Here is a 12,936-nt window from a genome sequence, read left to right as displayed (position 1 = left end):
AAACACTAGCCAGGGTTTCTCTGCCCCATCTCCCTCTGTACCATGACCATCCTTTGCAGGAGCAGATTGACCAGTTCTGACATGCGTCTCTATAATATAGCCTCATGAGCATTAAAATCCAGGAGATGAAGAGTTAAGGCAGAAATCAAATCTCGAGGTTCAGACTGTCAGCTTAGATAGTGCTTAGCAAGGGTCGAGGGGGAAAAAAAAGCCAGTTGTGATTTAGAAGAAAAACAGTGAGATTTGAGCAATTCCATGGAATACCTTTCCTAGCCCTAGGGCAAGTGGAAGTGGTATATTAACCAAGGAATAGCGCAGAGGAGGAAAAAGGCCAAATCACATTTCTTTGAAACAAAGAGGCTTTTTACCAGGAACAAGCCTTGATAAAAATTACAGTGGCATCGCAACTCATTTCACCGCTCTGCCTCCGGCAATATTAAAGCAATGAGGAAACAGGGGGTGCAGCAGCCCTGAAATACAAATACTGGGGTCCCAGGAGGATTTTCAGTATAAATAATCCTTTTTAGAATAATGTATTGGCTTTAAATAGAGCCAGGTGGCAGGGTGCAACACCTAAGCTTGCTTTGGAGGATCTCGGATTGAGACAGGATACTGTACATAGGGTGACCAGACAGCAAGTGTAAAAAATCGGGACGGGGGAAGGGGGGTAATAGGAACCTATATAAGAAAAAGCCCCCAAATATCAGAACTGTCCCTATAAAATCAGGACATCTGGTCACCCTAACTGTACATATGGTGGTAGCCTCCCCTGCCCCTACTCCACTCCCCCTCCTTCTCACTCAAAAGTGCCATGTATCAGTCTCTAAAGGCATCCCCTTATGAACCCAGATAAAAAGTAAATATAGTATGGTCGGGTTGTGAGGTCAGGTGGTTCAATAAGAGTGAAACGGCTACAGGCCACCCTGATTTTGAGGACAATGTCACTAATCACAATTTGTACTAATGGGTCTTTGCATGACTCCATAAACCAGTTTGGGAAGAACGACATTTACTGCACCGACCACAGAACCATTTGCCTGATTGTGGTGATTGAGTTGCATGTTGTTTCTGTACCTGGTGCCCTGCTTCTAGCTGTACAACGCAGTTCTTCTCCAAGTCCCGGACACCCAACATTACACCAAGGTGCCAAGCAATGTGATCAGTCGCCTGTTGCTCAAAGATCGAGTAAGAAATAGTCATCTTGTGTAGTTTTTGTTTGAGTCTCTTTGAAGTGTTTCTTCTGCTCTCCAAACTAGCATATATGACCAAGTCATGTGAATTCCCAATGAAGATAATGGGAGATTTGTCTGCTTATGAGGGGTGAATTTTCTGTGTGGTGTTTGTTCCCATCTCTGTGTGGCTTTGGGTAAGTCACTTAACCCCTCTGCACCTCTGTTTGCCTATCTGTAAAATGGATAGAAATATGTTTCTATTGCTCATGGGTGTTATGAGGTTTAAATAATTGTTTGCAAAGTGTTAGAAAAGGTCTATAAATACAATTTATTTTTATTATTACAACATTCCTCGTTGTTTGTAAGACTTGCCATTATCCCGTATCTGAATGTTACAGGAAAAACTACAGGCACACTTTCTGGTTGGAACAGACATGTAAATGGCTTTCTTCATGTGAGTAAAGAGTTAGGATTAAACACATGCTTAGCACTTTGTCAGAGACTTTTTTTTAATGCAGCATTTTTTTTTAATTAGACAGGAAAGCCTGTCTGCAAAGAGTGACCAGGGGAAAACCCTAATGTGGTAGTCTCCATGGAAAGGTGTTCACTATACAAACATTCATTGAAACCAGGAGATGAAACGTGAGGAAAAAGAAAGAGCTCTCTGTGGAAAACTGGGCTTAAAAATAGGTTTAATTGTGTTTCTTGCGGTTGCCTTTAAAGTGAATTTTGTCCATGTCAAATATTATTTTCCCTATAACAGTTAAACATTTCTAGAGTCTATCAGAGCAGTGGTACCTGAAGGAGGTGGTGCCTGGCACAGGAAGAGAATTTGGTTTAATTAAGAGAGCAGCAGTGGCTTGTCTCTTTGGCCAATCAGCAGCGTGCATTTAGGACTCCACTGGGAGTCTTTCTAGGTCTTTCTCTGCCAGCTGCTTGGAATCTGTCAAGTTAATCCTGAGTTAGTGGTGTGGGGAGAGGAGTAAGTTAGAGATGTACTTCAGCCATGAAAGTCAGATTCAGATCTGAGGATTAGTGTTGCCAATTTAAATGTTTTTATTCTGAGCCTTGTGATGCCTGTTCTTCTTTAAAGCTTCAGCTGCTGGAGGCAAGTTATTACAGGAGATTCCTAGCTTTCTTTTTCTTTTTAAAGTAAATGTTTAGCCCTTATGGTTGTGAAGAAAAGCTTGAAAATATGGCCTGAGTGAACCCTACCGGCTCTGAAACTAGAAGACAAAATTCAAAATCAACCCAATATTCATTATTATTTAAAAAAAATCTTATGATTTTGAGGGGCATGAGTCATCGAGCTGGTTGGGAATCTTCAAAGGGATGGTTTTCGTCAGAAAATTCTGATTGATTGAAACAAACTTTTAGTGGAAAAGGTCAGTTTCAACAAAACGCTTTGTCAGGAAGGTTTCTCAGGTCAGGAATTTCTGGTCAAAATGAGAGAGAGACTCCTGCTGGGGCTGTTCCACTTCATACAACTCTCCACTGGGCCAGAGGAAGTGATACTATGAGATCAGGCCACTCCCCTGAGAGCTGGAAGTCCTAGTTTCAGATCCCTGGTCTGAATCAGGCTGTAGGTGTCTCTTTCAGTCACCCCCTTTACCTACGGAGAGAAGCTTTTCAATGGCGCTGTAATAGAACACAAAAGCCAACCAAGAGCTGACTTTCTCTCACCCCAAACAAGCTGGGTTTTGGGAGGGAGATCCTGGAGGGCAGCTAAGCTGGCCCTTCTCAGATGCCTCTTGTTGCCAGGAGCCTCCTGGTTTTAGCTTTTCTCTCTCAGCAGCTCTTACTTAGCAGCCTAAACCTCCCAAGTGGAGAGTTGAGACACTCAAGGCCTGCACCTCTATGGTTAAGTATCTCCCTGGCCAGAGAAGCCTGTGAGTAGCAACCAGGGAGCAGGAGCCAGAGCCAGGGCCCTTCCTAGCTAAGCAGCAGGAGCGGGACACTCCTCACCCCTGAAGCAAGGGAATGCGGGGCAAGGGATGCGCCAGAGCTCTGCACCCAGCTAAGAGATGGCAACCCAGCTAGACAAACCCCCAGATCGTCCACTCATCCATGGGCAAGCAGCAGCTAGGCCCAGGGGCTAGCAACCCGACCGCAGCCTCCCACCCATTCTAGGACAGGGAGCAACCATGCCCAGAGACTCAAGGAACAGCCTGAATTACCTGGACACCCAGCCCAGTAAAATGACAGAACCAGGTTGCAGTAATACCCGTGTTCACAAAGCTTCTTCCAAGTGGTAAATTTGTCAGTCTTCAGTGCTGATAATCAGGACATTTGCTGTCGTTTATGTTAAACAGGTAATGCATGTTCTTCCCTAGGCAAATTAGTGCAGTTGCATAAAATCTCCAAATATCCAACCTTCAGCCTTCACAAGTAAGAGACCCCTTCCTCTGCCATTTTGGCCAGCCGTCTGCAAGACCCACCCTTGTAAATTTCTCCAGAGTGGGGTTCCTACAAACCTTCACTCTGAGTTTCACGTTTGGAAAACCATACTCAAGTGAAGCTCTGGTATTTGGGGCTGCAGGGAGAAGGATGTTACAAAATCCCCCCAAACTCACGTGAATCAATATTTGATGGGCCTTGCCCAACTGCTCAGTGACAGATTGGAATCCATATCCCAGATTCGAAGAAGCCTCAAGATGGGCCCAAGATGGAAAAGCCAGATCTGGGTTTTGAAAACAGAGATTGGATTTGTTTGAATCCAAGCTGTTCTTTCAGGATCCTCTCTAAGCAATAGGACTCTGCATTGTACTGTTCCACATCCATCAGCTGATGATAGCTAAAATTGTGTGAGATATTCACAATGGAAGATTGAACCTACTCGCAATCATATATTTTTAAACTTGCTATGAACTATAGTGAGCCAGTTTCACTGAAAAACTCAAATTTCACAGATTTCTTGCATTAAAATATATTTCTCATGTATTGAAAATTAACCCTTTTTCAGAGCACAAGGCAGCCGTGAAACACAAATGTTGAAATGTAGGTATTTACAAATGTCCGATTTTTAAAAAATAATCATGATAACCTGTTTCGGGGAAAGGAAGATTTGCAGAGTACAATATTGCCCCAAATGGTGAAAATTGTAAGGTGAAATTTTTCAAGGGGTTTGTACAGTTCTTCTGTTTGACATGATGTAAAATTGTTGAACATGGAAAAAAATTTTTTTTTTTGGCCAGTCACAGAAAATCTATTTTATATTGTTACATTAAAATCTGCATCTCTTTCCTCTTACAACAGAGCCTGGCTTTTGACATCCACCTCACGGCTCAGTCCCCTGTCCTGCATTGATTCACTGGTTCTCTCTAGTCTGCAGAGTCTGCTAATGCTATCCCTTTCCTTTGCTCTGCCTTCCCCCCTCCCTTTCATGCCCAGGATATGTTTGTCTAGCTCACGTTAGGAAATATAAATTGTTATTGATTATTATTAATATTTAGCATGTTTTTGAAAATGTCTTTTCCCACTGCTATTAATCTGCTATGTTAATAATGCCAGGACTCCTGTTCTGGACCCTAGGGAGTCTGCAGTGAGTAGAATGACAATGAGACAGTGACAACAGCAGAAAAGCTTTCACTTGGCAGAGATGTGAATTCCAAATGCAATGTCTCCTTTTGGAGAGTTGCAAATGCTTTATTCTTGTTCTGCTGTTTGCAGTTCAGGATTGAGAGAAATACCAAGCATCATTTGTTAGTTTTTGGAGACCTCAACTTGTTACATTTATTTATTTATTTTACTGAGACTAAATTTCTCTTACCAGACAAATTATCTTTCACACCGGTTTTTTTAAAAGAGATTTTACCTTTTCATATTGTCATAAAAGAACTTTCCATTGAATTGGGAACTTTTTCATGCTTTACCAGAGTTGCTGAGAAAATAGCCAAAGCAGCAAAATGCAATTCTGATTTTTCTCGAAGAATCTGCTCTTTCCCAGACTTGGTTTCTGCTTTATTAATTGTTCATATTTTGTTCCCTAAATTTGCAGAAAGCTTGTTGAGATTAAAGACTGTGGTTGTATTATGTACTCTATATTTCTTTTGCTGCTTCATCACTGAGAGTTGGTTTTAGCAAATAATTTGCCACAGAAATCCCCAAAGACTGATTTATCTTCCCCAGTGGCTTTAACAATGCATAACTTGGCCATATTTTTTCTTTAAAGGAATCCAATTCTATCTGCTATATCTCACTAGGCCATGAACTGTCTGCACAACACTGTAGAATTTTAAGAAATGTATTCAGGCGTTTCAGATTCAAATGTAATACTGGGCATGTAAAAAAAACAAAAACAAAAAAACGGAGAGGCAATCAGGTAAAGTTTAGCTGCAGACAGCAACCTCCTGTTAATAAGACTTTGATTCTAGTAGGCTCTTCTGTGAAAATATTTTTGATGCCTGGCTGAACTAGACTTTTACTGGAAATATAATACTGGCATTTAGTGGAGAGTTATTTGGACACTCTCCCTGCTGGTTTTACTGGAGGAAAATGCGTATTAAGGAACACTTTGAAATATTGTTATAGGATTTATTCTCCATTCTGCCAGCAGAAATCCTTTAATAAAAGAAAACACTTAATTTTGTATTTAGAACTGACGGCACTTTAAATCTTTAAAGCTTTTTCTTTTTACAAGCAGCTTCTACAGAGACTTTTTTTTTTAGAAAGATTATTTTAAATATGATTGTTTAACTCCACAGTTCCATATTTCTGTCATTACCAATTCTTGGTGCTCATATTTTGAGAGTTCTACCTTTTTAATAAGAGAGTTGGGTCTAACCTAAGGATAGGAGAAGTAATAAAGATAAAATCAGAACAGACTTACCTTTTGCTGAAAATCGGAAATGAATCTTGGCTTAAAATTCAAACCAAACATTGAATAGTTATGAAGTTTTGAATAGCTCAATTATTTATGTTGTTTTTAGGTCGCTCCCTACCCCCCCCCCCCCACTTTTGAACACTTCTGCGTTTCCTAGTTTTGTCAAAGACTGAAATACTTTTAAAGGGCTGTTCTCACAGGAGACGAGATGAGGAAAGCGACACTTGTCACTATCTTAATTGCTGATTGTAGTAGCTGCATGATGCTAGGCTGCTTCATTAGGCTGGAAACTCAAATTTAGTAGTAACCTTGAAACTTCTGTACCTGCTATATGAGAAGAGCATTTCGCCAACTTATCCCTTCATTTTGTTTTTTTGTGGTTTTACATTATTAAATAAAAACCCCCGTCCACCCAGGAGCCAATTTCAAGGGCATGTAAAAATGACTTTCCTTGAGTAAGACTCCAAAAATGAATCTCTTGGGATTATATGTTTTGCATGAATTTATCCTGATAAGTGTTAGCTGCCAAGAAGCTGTGTTATTTAGTGGTTAGAGCAGGGCTCTGGGAATTGGGATTCTTGAGTTCTATTGCCAGTTCTGTTACTCACTTGCTGAGAGATCTGGGCCATGTCACTTAACTTTCCTATGCCTTCATTTACCCTTCTACAAAATGAACATCTTAATGTTGTGCCTACCTCCTAAGTGTATTCATAGATTCCAAGGCCAGAATGGACCGTTGTGATCATCTAGTCTGACCTCCTGTACAACACAAGCCATAGAATGTCCCTAAAATAATTCCTAGCATCCAATCTTGCTTTAAAAATTATCAGTAATGGAGAATCCATCATGACCTTTACTAAGTTGTTCCAATAGTTGATTAGTGTCACTGTTAAAAAATTACATCTGATTTCCAGTCCGAATTTGTCTAGCTTCAACTTCCAGCCATTGAATTGTGTTATACCTTTATCTGCTAGATTGAAGAGACCATAATTAATAATAATAATTAAGTCATTTCTTAACCTTCTCTTCGTTAAGCTAAATAGACAGAGCTCCTTGAGTCAATCACTGAGACATTTTTCGAAGCCTTTAATTATTCTTGTGGCTCATCTCTGAATCCTCTCCAATTTATCAACATTATTCTTGAATTGTGGATGCCAGAACTGGACACAGTAGTCCAGCAAGTTTTGCTCCAATTCCAAATACAGAGGTAAAATAACCTCTTGACTCCTACTGGAGAGTCTCCTGTTTCTGCAGCTAAGGACTGCAATAGCCCTTTTGGCCACAGCATCTCACGGAGAGTTCTTGTTCAGCTTATTATCCACCAGGACCCCCAAATCTCTGAGTCCCTGCTTCCCAGGATAGATCCCCCTTGTGTATCCTAGTTGTATACTTTTACATTTAGCCATATTAAAATGCATATTCTTTGTTTGTGCCCATCTTACCATATGATCCAGATCTTCTGTGTCAATGACTTGCCCTCTTTATTTGCCACTCCCCCATTTTTTGTGTCATTTGTATACTTCATCAGTGATGATTTTAATGTTTTCTTCCAGGTCGTAAATAAAAATGCTAAGTAGCATATGGTCAAGAACCCATCCTTGCAGAACCCCACTAGAAACACACCTGTTCGATGATGGGTCCCTGTTTATAATTATGTTTTGAGACCCATCAATTTGCCAGCTTTGAATACGTTTAACGTGTGCCATGTTAACTTTATATCTTTCTAATTTTGTAATCAAAATGTCATGTAGTACCGAGTCTCATACCTTACAGAACTCTACGTGTATTACATCAACACTATTACCTTTATCAGCCAAACTTGTAATCTCATCAAAAGAAGGTATCAAGTTAGCTTGATCTATTTTCCATAAACCTATGTTGATTGGCATTAATTATATTACCCTTCTTTACTTCTTTACTAATCGAGTCCCGTATCAGCCGCTCCATTATCTTGCCCGGGATCGATGTCAGACTGACAGGCCTATAATTACCCAGGTCATCCCGTTTACCCTTTTTAAATATTGAGCCTTATTATTTTTACAGTGCTGTAAGATCATCTGATAAGCGACTCACGTAAATGAAAATATTATGCTCCACTGATGTTTAAATGATACATGAGACGCACAAGAATTAAATTACACAATAAAAAGGGAAGTAGGAGCCTAGGAACTCAGGAGTTGGAATGTGGATGTCGGCTAGAGATGGGTGCATATTCAGATTTGTTGATTCATTTCAGCCACGTTTGCATTCCATTACAATTGCTTTCCACGTGGATTTGGGTGATTTGAGGTTTGCGGAAACTGAACTTTAAAGCCATGTGCACAGTGGAATTAGTTGATCAGACATTCAGTCAGAGCAGAAATGATGGGATGTGACTTATAGGAACAGTCACAGCTACCTAATGCATTTTGATAGTGAATTTCAAATACCAGATCCTCACACAAAATTGTTCATGATCAATCCACAGAAATTTTTAAAAAATTGTAAAGTTTTGGCTACTTTAAATTAACGAATAAGTTAAAGGAAAATATGATCTGCTCATGACTGTCCGACACACTGAAAAATAGGCCATAGTCATCAGATAAATTACTTGATGTGCATTATGTTCTCAGCTCTAGCATCATCCATTATTCTGAAACCCCAGGACACAACATAAAAAGGAAAAAATTACATACCTGACTGAAGGGGGAGGCATCATATTGTCCCAAGCTGGAAAGTTGTCCATCAGATATTTTCCTATACTATTGAAAAATCAGGCAAAAACATCCCAAGCAATAGTGTAATCATTCTAATCTGCGAGTTAAATGCAGAATTGGACCAAATCATTACATGCAGTATAAACATTCTGAGATAGAAAGAGACCATGTGGCACTCCAATGGCACTGTGGTACACTGGCCCATTCTCTACTCAGTTAGGGTAGGGTCCCTCCACACTTATTTATTTTAAGTGTCTGTCTAGGTCTTTCTTGCAAATGTGGGAGGTTGTGAAAACCAAGGGTTTTCATGAATGAATGAGTGAGACACGTCTCTAAATGGTCAGTTACTCAGGAGATTCTACTTTCCCTTCTGTGGGCACCCCAGAGTTGTACGGAAAACATCTGAGGGCATTGTCCAAGGGTCTAAGAACTATGTAGGCCATGTGTATACGAATGATTTCTCATTGGCTGCTTCACCCATTGGCTGCTTTCAATGTTCACCCAGATGCTGCTGGATTTATTGCTCTTTGTCCAATGTCCATTAGCAAGTACTATAGATCTCTATCTAGGCAACATTGATGGGGATGAGAAATTCCAGTAAGGAATTTCGGGGGAAATTACATACGTTCACCAATGTGAAGTAACTTACTTTCTGCTTTCCCAGTCAATTGTATTTGTGATTTCAGTCCAGTTCCTAGGAACCAAAAGCAAAGTCTATCCCCACACTAATTAGCGCTGGTTGTGGAATTAGGAAAAACAAGTACTTTCGAAATATACCATAATGGCAGCCCAGAGAGCCTTTAATTCTTTAGCCTTGGTATCGCTCACCTTCTGAGAGCTAAGAACAACAAACCCTGCCTTCTGCCTGTTCAGGCAGGAGGCCTCCTACCCACAGAAGAAATGTCACCACTGGCATCCTAAACAGTTCACTGAACAATCTGTAAAAAGAGGGTGAACAGAGGAAGCTGGACCAGATAACCTGGACAGTGGGTTGCACTAGGTGTTGCCTTGGTTGGCATTGCTTTTGAATCAATGCCACAAAACGCCTGGACTGATATCCCTGTAGAGCATGGGTCTGATTTTTTTCAGAGATGCACAACTCCAGTCCCAGCAAAGAGGAGTTGCAAGATGCCCCTCCCCTCTGAAAACCAGGCTCTGTATCCAAACAACAGGGTCGGTGTGAGCAGACACGCTGCAGTTTTGCCCTGCATTAAGCTTCTGCCTTCCCATTGTATTTCAACTCTGGCCAAGGTGTGAGCAGGGCCGTTTGCTCACCATGCCAATTCAGTGCTTGATGCCTTAATAGGGACTGCCAGTCTGGGTGCCGGTTGGTGCCATGGGGTATTCTTTGTGATTAACAAACATGACATCTCAGATCTGAACTGAGACCCGCTAATTGGTTTCATATGAGCCACCAGGATGAAGTTCCAGAGGCCTTATCAGATGTGGAGAGCAGGGTAAGGAAACGGGATTGGGGACTGGAGGCTCCAACGGTCTTCCAGAGGGAATCCAAGACAGCTGTTTGCTGAGAACCCTCAGGGTTATTTCCAGAAGAGAGGCCTGATTTTCAGAGGTACCAAGCACTGTGGCTGCTATTGACTTTGAAATTTAAGTACCCGCTTAAGTGCTTTGTTGTGGTAGGGCTATAATTCTGTCCTTTTGCACCATTTCCATTGGCTTATGATTCTGAGGCACCAAAATCAATTTTTCGTTTATGGAAAAATATAAATGAGAGTGCCTGAATGGGAAAAGAGAAGTCCTTTCATCCCCTCCCCCCCAATAAAAAATGGCAAAAAGTCAATTTTTTCTGTGTTTTCCTGGAGGTGTGAAATTTTTCATGTTTTCTTGCTAGAAATAGCAAGACTCCAAAACAATTTCCAGTACAGATTTTTAAAGAGAAAAGTTGAAGCTAAAGCAAAAACACTGCAGGAGCTTTGCCATGTTCTGCCACCATAAAGGGAATGGATACATTCCCTTGTTGGTTGAAACAAATGTTTGATGCTGCTGCTTCTTCTCTGGAGTCAGCGCGGAAGAAATAGGTCTCAGGGAAGCCTTAAGCTAATGGATATTTTATGCCTTTGGTGTTTGCTTGACTATGTCTTTTAAATTATAGTAGACAGTAGCCAGATAAGAAGCAGTTGGAGACAATACCATGATAGTCATTGGCTATATCTGTTTTCAAACTTGTAAAGAAGTATCAGTTATAAAGAATGAACAATAAAATGAAAAAAATCCTCAACAATTAATCAACCAATCCCCTTCAGGATATATCTCAATTAAAGAAATAAGCCATTTCTCTGACCCTCTTTATACTTTCACTCAGATCTAGGGGTATAGTTAATATATTGATATTTAGATTTTCAACTCTTTGACACAAGTTCTTTTCCTTGGGCTGAGATTGCAAATTAGCCTCCAAGAAATGTATGAATTCATTGGGAGCCTGAAATTTTCTCCTTAGTTAAGAAAATGAAAATATCAGAATGTTTTATATGTATGCTGTATTTATGCAAACCAAATCCACTAGAGAATCCTCTTGAAGTCCTGGCAGCACTGTGGATTTGAGCCTGTTGCTATTTTATGTGCAAGTAAAAATGACCCATTTTCTGTGAACATCCAGTTCTTAAGCTGTCTGCCAAATTTTAGCTTGGAAAGTCACCGTATGTCAGCCAACAGAATAATGCAATGGAGTATGACAAAAGTGTTATGGGCTCAATCCTGCATTCTCTCTGCTCTCAAAACTCCCACTGCATTCAATGGGACTTTTAAGTACAGAAGGAATGTAGGATTGGGCCCAATATTATGTCTTACGACGTCAGTGCAATTGAAAGAAGAGCACACTTACTTGCTGATCAAATCAGTTCAGACACTGGCAGCCTGAGTTGAGTTCAGTGTGGGTGGATTCTGTATGTCTTAAAGGCTAAGGAATCTGCAATGTTCCTCCAAATGTCTGTGGATATAAAAGTTGTTTAATCATTTCACATAACTAGGTGTATCGCTAATGGAATCCTATGTTGTAAAAAATCATTTACCTCATTGTTTTTGTGCAATCATTAATGTTCTGCTACTTTTTAGGTGGGAAATAATGCGCATTTCCTTTGCTAAATATATATATATTACAGTTGCCAAATAGATTATTCATGAGGCTTATCACCAATAATAAAGCATCACTTTAATTGTTGCAGAAACATCATTGGTGTCACACAGATTTTAAGCCTATCCCCATATCTGATTATCTGTGGAAACAACCTTTCAAGATGATCTTTTACTGAGTAAGTTTGCTAGTGAGCTTTGAAAGACTAATTTTAGTTTCATGACAATAACAATAAGGTCAAGTTGTCTTTCTATAGCGCTTTTCACATGATCAGACATTCCAGAGCATTGAAATACTTGCCAGTAGAGGAGGGAGTATGTAGGACAGCGTGGCTGTCCTTAGTGAATGGCAACATGCTGCGAATAAAGACCAGCAAATCTGTGATGTAACTCAGGAAAACTGAAGAGTGCTCTTAAACTTTCCTAAACTTTCTCTTTAGTTAAGAAAATGAAAATATCAGAACGTTTTTATGAATGCTGTATTGATGCAAACCAAATCCACTAAAGAATCCTCTTGAAGCCCTGGGTTGCCCTGTTTTTTGTTTTGTTTTTGGGTTTTTTTGTTGCCAGCCAAATTACATTTAGAACAACATTGAGGGGAGCAGCCAAAAGACTTGCTAGTGGACTATGCAGTAGATTTAATGCAGATTTACTAGCATACTATATTGATAGCACCTCCACCAGCAATCCTATTTTATGTGCTGGGAAGAAACCAGAGAGGCTTAACCAAATATTGGACTCCGCCCTCTAGTGGCTGGACTTGCCCTGAATGCATCCTGCATATGTATGTAGCCCAAACTGAAACTACAATCCTCCTTGACTGTAGGCAACAACTGGGATATAAAGATGCCTTCACACTGCTGAGCTTGTAATAGCTTGGGTAAGCTTCTTGGGCGGAAGTTACTCATTACAGATCTCTCCCAGTGCCCTGTTATTTCTGTTCAGACATTACAGCAAAATATCCCGGCTAGACTTGACAGTATTACATAGATATCCTGAGATAATTTGCACCCAGAGGGGTACTCTTAATGTCCTATCTGCTTGTATCAGCTTTGAAAAGCTATTGGACAAGGGAGGAACGCTGTCCCTCTCTAAATTAGAGAACGCCAACATTCAGCTAATGGGCTACTTTATTCCAGGAGCTGCAAGCAAACGT

General features: G+C 40.3%; 1 protein-coding gene across 3 annotated transcripts in view; it reads left to right on the top strand.

Annotated features, from left to right (window-relative positions):
• The window catches only part of PRDM16 (PR/SET domain 16), a 440,301-nt gene that overhangs the window by 150,067 nt on the left and 277,298 nt on the right, over window positions 1–12,936 (top strand). The window lies entirely within an intron of this gene.

The sequence above is a fragment of the Mauremys mutica genome, chromosome 21, assembly GCF_020497125.1.
Source record: "Mauremys mutica isolate MM-2020 ecotype Southern chromosome 21, ASM2049712v1, whole genome shotgun sequence".
Lineage (NCBI taxonomy): Eukaryota > Metazoa > Chordata > Testudines > Geoemydidae > Mauremys > Mauremys mutica.
The sequence above is the reverse complement of the archived record's forward strand: the minus strand, read 5'-3'. Positions and strand labels throughout refer to the sequence as shown.